Source organism: Rhinolophus sinicus, chromosome 17 (assembly GCF_057876585.1).
Source record: "Rhinolophus sinicus isolate RSI-liver-muscle chromosome 17, RSI-T2T, whole genome shotgun sequence".
NCBI classification, from domain to species: domain Eukaryota; kingdom Metazoa; phylum Chordata; class Mammalia; order Chiroptera; family Rhinolophidae; genus Rhinolophus; species Rhinolophus sinicus.
Window position 1 is genome coordinate 115,303,627 of NC_142517.1, and position 8,227 is coordinate 115,311,853.

Sequence of the window (8,227 nt, forward strand, 5' to 3'; positions counted from 1 at the left end):
TCTTCCGTAAATGCTTCAGAGCTGGGTAGGGGCATAGAGCTGTAGCTACCTAAGAGATTGCTGGTCGGAGAGGGGGGAGAGTGACTGGGCCTTGGAAAATCCAGGCAGTATCGTCTACTGCGTTTCCCCCAAAATAAGACCTAGCCGGACAGTCAGCTCTAATGTGTCTTTTGGAGCAAAGATTAATATAAGACCAAGTCTTATTTTACTATAAGACCGGATCTATAATATAATATGTAACATAATATAATTAATATAATACTGGGTCTTATATTAATTTTTGCTCCAAAAGACTCATTAGACTCATTGTCTGGCTAGGTCTTATTTTCAGGGAAACAGGGTTGGGACTAAACTGAGCTGGGGGCTCCAGGCTGGGAGTTCGAGCTCTGGTATGTTGGGAGGACCAAGTGCCAGCCTAGGCTGTCCATCCGTAGTCCACTGGTTTCCTAAATCTAGAGGCTCGATCTCTCAGTTTCTCTGTTGGCTTGAACCACCTTGGTCTTATTTACCCAGAAACAGCATTCATCTTGTAACATCAGACAGACACCCCATTGGGAGACTGTGAGCATATATAATCCTTGAGGTTCTGCAGCACACAGGATTGTAGACAGGTCGGGGTTACACGCTTGAGAAGGGAAACTATGCTGTAGAGCAACTATTAGAGTGGGTTAGGAAAGATTTGATGGGAAGCTTGTAGCTTCTGCATAATGTCTCACCCTAAAAGGGGCATAGGGCACTGAGGCATAATTAGGAAGCTATGTGTAAAAGCAAGGGGCCCAAACTCACAAGGTAAAGTAGGTTGTATCTGCAAGTGGTGGGATTACCTTCAGTACCTGTTAGGAGGAAGTTGGAGGGAAGCGTAGGGCCAGGGTGATGGATTAAAGCAGAGAATGGGGCTTCCTTATCAAGAAGAAAGATTACATTTTTACCTGCCACGTCAGGCATTATCCTGGGTGTCGTGCAGGGCATCCGGCGGGGTCTCTGGTCCCGCTCCCCACATAAGAATGCAGGATATGGTGACTCCAAAAAGGAACACCCACGGAGCCATAAGTAGGGGAGTCATGCCACTATATTCTCTCTGGTGGCATCCGCCTCTCTGCAATCCGCTCTTGTTAGCTCAGCCACCACCTTCTTGAGAGCCCCCATTTTCTGCTAGTGTAGCCACGGCAGTTATATTAGTGGCCAATGGCTCACTGGTTACAGCTGACGGCCAACTAGCCACAGCTGATGGCCATCCAATCACAGTTGATGGCCATTTACTACCTGAGCCAGCACCTTTCTATGTGAGGCTGAGAGCCTGGAAACTGCACTCCTGGCTCTGTCCCCACACTGGGTTTGACATCTATGTTAAGGAGGGGAGCCTGGACAAATCCCAGGCCCATCAGTTGAGGTGGCAGTTGTCTGGCTCAGAGTTCACGATCACTGACATTGGCAGCTGGTTGGAGAAGCCGCCCTGTTGGCGTTTTAGGAGTCAGAATGGCTCCTAAAAGAGAAGAGAAGAAGGCATAGTCTCTCTTCCAGTGCCCTTCCTCATTGCAAAAGGGACAAGGGACAAGGAGTACCCTCTTGGCCAGGTGAGGACAAACCTTACTCCAATGTCCTTTCTGATGACAGTTGTCTTTGGTGACCTCCCTCCTCATGGGCCCAAATCAGCATAAGGCTGTGAGGGCAGGGTGCTGGCAAGGGCAACAGCCATTAATTGAACTCTTTTTGCTTTATCCCTCTGGTTCTCTTATTTCACTGGGATAATAATGCCTTTCTTCCTGCCCTCAATAAGACAGGTGACCATATGGTCTCGTCTATTCTGGCCCTGTTGGCCAGCCTGATAATTCCAATCAGTGTCATGATTTGGAACAGCCTCAGCCTCAACTCTGTACTGTCCTGGGTTCTGAGCAGCTACCTAATTTGCATATTTTTGGGTAAGAGCCCAGACATGGTTCTTCTCTTCTAAGGAGCAGCAGGTGGTTAAAATGATGTGATTGTCCTGCCAAGTAAGATCAAAGGCCATGGTTAGACTATTCTGGCTATTTGTTATCCAGTGAAATCAGTTTCTCTTTTGAGGAATTTGTCCTTTTGAACTTAGTTATCAAATCTGTTGGAATAATGTGTTCATAAGTATCTTTTTAATATCTGAAGAATGTGTTATGTTACTTCTCTTATTCTTGATATACTAGTTTTTATGGCCTCTTTTATTTTCTGATCAGCCTGAATACATGTTTATAAAAAATATGGATTTCTAAAACAAACAAAAAAACAACAGATTCATTTATTTATTTTTTTGCTTGTTTTCTATTATGTTAATTCCACACTGATATTTTTTATTTCCTTTATTTTGCATACTTTTGGTTTTATTTGCTCTTTTTTATCAAGTTGGAAGCTGAGGTCCTTGATTTGAAATCTTCTTTTCTAATATAATCATTAAACTTCCCTCTAGGTTCTCAATGAGGTAGGTCCCACTAATCTTGAAGTATTTTTTCATTTTCATTCAACTCAAAATACTACTTAATTGTTTGGCTCTATTTTAACTCTTGAGTTACATATATGTGTTTTACTTGATTTTCAAGTATGTAAGGAAATTCTACAGATCTTTCCATCATTGGCTTCTAATTTAATTCCACTGTTGTACTGAAATATACCAAATCTTATTAGATTTGAGAGCAGTATCTCTTTCACTGACAGCCAGCTCTACACTGATACTGTTTTCCCAGGTAGGTTATAAGCTCCACGTGGGCAGGACACATTCCCAGTACTTTGTATAAGGTCTCTTATGTGTGTGTTTAATAAATGCTCACTATTATAAATATTCCAAGGTCCCACACTTCAAATACATTCATAACGGGGAGTCAGGCTTCAAAATATGAATTTGGGGGAACATACTCAGTCTATAGCACGGGATGAAAAAGGAATTCACAAAGAACACATCCCTATTTTCTTTTTCAATACCAGCTCTGGAAGCCCTAAAATGGGACTCAAATTAAGGTCTAAGAGTCTGGAAACATTCCAAAACCAGAGACTATGTTTATTATTCTGATGAATGTCATGAATGCCAAAGGGATTGACAGGATGGCTAATCTCTCTGTATTTCATCTATTTGGCCCTGACTATGCAAATGTTTTGTTGCCTAGTGGATGGGATAGCCGGATTTCTCTGTACTTACTCAACCCAACTCTATGTGACTGGAAATGACCCCCAAAGGAAGCCCTGGTCGTTTCATCTTGGTAACATCAGAATTACTGATTCAAGGGAAAAGATTGATTTTAAAATTAATATAAATGGGGGCCATGTGTGAGATTGTTGCTGAGTGGAGGGGAGTCAATAAATGAGTGTTATAAAAACAAATCATCTAAGATCACATTGGTGCCTTCAGAGAGGCTCAGAGCAAGTGAAAAATATGTTCTCTTAGCTTAGGCTGAGCTGCCTCTTGGGGCATCTCATTACAACTCAATGAAACCTGTAAGTGCATTTTGATTGTCTATTTGATTATACACTGTTGAAAGGCAAATAACTGGCTGCTGTTAAACTAAGTGATTTTTTTGTAAAACGCTTTTACCAGGAACAAGGGGGTGAACTGTGTTGTGACGGTTAAGTTCAGCAGATCTGGAATAGGCCTGAGCTAAAGTATCTGTACATAACTAGTCATTACTCAAGGAATGAAATGCATTGACTAATAGTGTTGCTTTGTAACCATAGATCCAAGATGTATGGGGACAGGTTTTAACAGCTTATCAACAGTGTTTATGGATAATAGTGCAACTGATAATTTACACCTGTTCTCACTGAGACCTTCATAGTCCTCTGCTGTTGGGGACGGGTACATAGCAAGCACATGCCTAGTATCCTTCATGGTATAAGAAACCTCAGCAATGAATACATTTTTGACTTCTGGCCAGTTCTGTGCTCGATGGTTCTCACCTAACAGTGAAATTATGTATGTTCAATGAAGAAAACTGGGAGCTCCTCTCTGGCCTTTATCCAAACATCGTGCTGTGAGGCACCCATTCCCCTTAATAAGTTGCAGATTTGTAAGCATTGCCATTTTGGGTCTCATGAGTCTTTAGAAATTTCACCCTATTTAGCTGTCACTGTTAGTGCACTATGTTGTCTGGGTGTGGCCCTTCCTCAAGTGTAACCTTTTTCTCTCTTGTGAGTTATCTATCCATAAGGCATGTATAATCTAGTTCTTTTTTCATGTTTATTCAGTGGTCCCTTTTGTTCCTTTTCTCTTCTCAGTGTGCTTGTTGGTTTCTATTTCTCTTGGATTCAGTGCACGCTGGCATCAACAATCTTCTCTGATTTCCTGAGCAGTCCAATAGTCTTCTTCCTGTTTTTCACAGTAGAGACAATTACATTCTACCTGTGCTGTTATTATTGTTCATCAGAGATGCATACCTGTTTTGAGAGCATGTTTGTTTTAATCAACAGACCTGTTTTTCACATGTACGTCAATCAATATAGTTCAGAGGTGTTGCCTTGATAGAAGTTCCTATTTTCATGCACACTGACGTCTGATGAGATGCACTGTATGTGTGCGATAACACATGCCCATGTGCTCTTCCTTCACTTGCTTCTCTGTGATCCCTCCCTGGCTTGACTGTTGTGATCTGGGAGTGACCACCTGCTGCTAATCCTTTATATCTCTTTCTCGTTATGTCATCTGCCTGTGGCCTACATGTCCAAACTTAACTTTCTACCTACCCATTACTTTTAAAGCTTCCTACTAGTACCATACAATTTATCGATGCTTTTAAAAAACGCTATGCAGGCATTTGGCTTTTGGTACCCCATCTTGTTCTGAAACCTGACTTAATTTATTTCTCCTCTCATCATAGATTTCTTAGTTATCATGGCTGTTCATTCTTTGTATCTCCTTTTGTCATCTGGGTTAATGTAATAACCCCTGTGTTGATTGGCTCATAAGATGAAGACAAACTTTCAGTCCTTTCATTACTCCAAGTCCAATCTCCATGGATTAAGAGGTATAGAATAGCTGGGCATCACTCTAACCACACGATGTGAAGATAAATAAAATCTTGAAGTGAAATCCTGGGGAACAAAGAAAAGGACCATGATTCATTCATATCCCAATAAACACTAAAAACCAAAAATTTGGACTATGAACTGGATTCACTTAAAGTGATATTTAAATTCTAGGTGTTCTAGTTTTTAACCTATTTATATTGTTTCCAACATTAAAGTCAGAATTATATAAAAAGTATTCTTACTATGTGTAAACTTGATACAACTAATGATTTATAAAAGAAATCTTTACCAAGTGCCAAGCGTTGTGTTTGCTATACATGCTTTCAAGTTGAGGGACACTTCCTCAGCCAGGTGACCACGCTTAGCAGTGTCCGTGATCATTCATGGTGACAGCACGTACTACAGAATGAGAATTTGTTCTGTTTTTACCTATATGGTCTTCCTACAAAAATGCCTGTAATTTCAGTGCTTTAAAAAAAACAAATATATCGAAGACCCAACCTGAGAGACATTCTACAAAATACTTGACATGTACTCATGAACTGTCAAGGTAATCAAAAACAATTACCTTGTTTTAGATTGAGCAATTGTTTTGATTTGAGCAATTGTCATAGACCAGTGGAAGCTAAGGAGACATGACACAATTAAGTGTAATTTGGTATACTGGATAAAATCTTGGAATACAAAAACACTAGAAAAACTAGTAAAACTGAAAAATAGTGTGTTTATGTAGGGAAGATTTGTTAAAAAAAATTTTACCTTCATTGGTTGATGTGAGCTTTTGTCTATTAGCTTTTGTCTGTTCCTGTATGTGAGGTGATTTCTATACTGTGATCAGGGGTTGAGTAAATTCCCCCTTTGGTCTCATTCTCTCCAGCGGGGGAGACATGAAATGAGGTTTTCTGTTTGGTATCATTCTCTTGAGTGGAGGAGTTATAATGTTTGGTGTTCTGTCCGTGTTGTGAGGTGATGGTTAGCTTAGGGTTAAAGAAATTCTTGATGAGGGGTTGGGAGAATTCCCTCTTTGTTCTGTCTGTTTCACCCACATCAGCAGATGAAGTAAAGAAGTAGCTAAGTTATATCGGGATGACGTGACAGGCATGTTGCCAGGCTTTGGAAGGCCTTGTGCTGAAGGTCCCAAACTAGAATAGTAGATGTTGCTTATCCGGATGAATTGGCCCTTTGGCTGGATGGACAATTCATATCAGTAACTGCCAGACCCTCCCGGAACTGGTCATTCCTTAAAAGGGGAAGCAGGAATATAAAACTTGGCTCTGGGGTGCATCTAAACAGATATATAAGACAGACCTCAGGTGGATTGATATTGGATTGATTGTGTTTCAGGAAATTACTATTCAAAAGATTTGCTGTTTCAGGACTGCTTTTCAGGATTGGATTGTTTCAGAGTATGAGATCAGAACTTGCCTCAATGGACAGTAGACTTCTTTTGTTGGTGAATTGTCATCATTCTAGCATCTTTGGGAACTTGCATATAACTTGCAGCTTACAGTATCAGAAGACGTCCTAACTTCTAACAACAGCAGCAACATTCTTCAGATTAACACCTTGAAAACTTACATAGTTTGCAGCTTTTAACATCAGAAGACGCCTTGACTTCTAACAAAGACAGCATTCTTAGAAACTAACAAACAGCGGTGTGGGAGACGCCTGAGTTTTTCTCAGCTACAGATGTGACAAGGTTTTACTTTATGACTTTCCAACACTGTTCTCCCCCGGTTAGGTGAGCTTTTGACATCTACTATAATAGTTACTGTCCTATAGAACTTATTACTGCTTTTGGATACTCCTTACTGATGTTATTTGTGTATTCAGCCGAGTGATTTTTTTGATCAATAGTAAACATATGTTGGGATCTCTTAAACCTGTAAGTATGTGTACTCCTTTAACATGACATGGGTATCAGTGTATATAGTTTAGTCTTAACCACCTTTATTTTTCTGTCATTAACAGTCTATTAATTCCCTTTGTCTTTTGCTATTGCATATTGCTAAATAAGTTGATTAGATATTACTAAGTAAGTTAATTAGCCTCATTCTAGCCTGTGTCCCTCCTTCTTTTCCCCGCTCATCATTCAAGTTTAGTTAATAATGTATCAATGTTATGACAAATGTACCAGTGTAATAAAAAACTGTGTGAGGAATATATAGGAAATTACTATGGTAACTTTTCTTTAAATCTACAACTATTCTAAACTGAAGTGAATTACAAAAAAATTAAAGTACGCCAGGTTAGATCATTTCCTTCAGTTTTCTGTAAATCACCAGTTTTCTGAAAAATCAAGCATGTAGAAAGAGATGCCTTTTGACTTTTATTTCCCTTTTGGTTATAAGCTCACATTGTTTCAAGGTTTGAAGAGACTGAGAGGCAAACATTTTCTTAGCTGCTGGAACTTTCAAGAAAAAAGGAATGCTGATTCAGTTTGTGGTGCATGTGCCAGCCCTGGAGATCCCATGATACAGCCTTCATCCAGCAGTGGGCTCTCACTCCTGGCTCTTTCCTTCGGCAGGGATGCCACTAAGTTAAGTGCTGATAAGCCACTGTCAAAGAAATACCTGTTCTTCAATTAGTGCTAAAGTTATATCATCATTTTTCCTCTCACCATATCAACACAAAATAGGGAATAGAAAACTTACTCAGGGAATCCGCTGACCTGAGTATTTTCCACATTCTGAATCTATCAGATCATACTTGCAGTAAACAACATGTCCACGGCTGAGAGTTTTTAGTGGTCCAGGTTTTATTTATTTATTTATTTATTTATTTATTTATTTATTTATTTATTTAAAGATTTTATTGGGGAAGGGGAACAGGACTTTATTGGGGAACAGTGTGGACTTCCAGGACTTTTTTCCAAGTCAAGTTGTTGTCCTTCCAGTCTTAGTTGTGCAGAGCGCAGCTCAGCTCCAGGTCCAGTTGCCGTTGCTCGTTGCAGGGGGTGCAGCCCACCATCCATTGTGGGAGTCGAACCGGCAACCTTGTGGTTGAGAGGACGCACTCCAACCAACTGAGCCATCTGGGAGCTCAGCGGCAGCTCAGCTCAAGGTGCCGTGTTTAATTTTAGTTGTAGGGGGCGGAGCCCACCATCCCTTGCGGGACTCAATGAGTTGAACTGGCAACCTTGTGGTTGAGAGCCCACTGGCCCATGTGGGAATCGAACCGGCAGCCTTCGGAGTTAGGAGCATGGAGCTCCAACCGCCTGAGCCACCGGCCCGGCCCAATGGTCCAG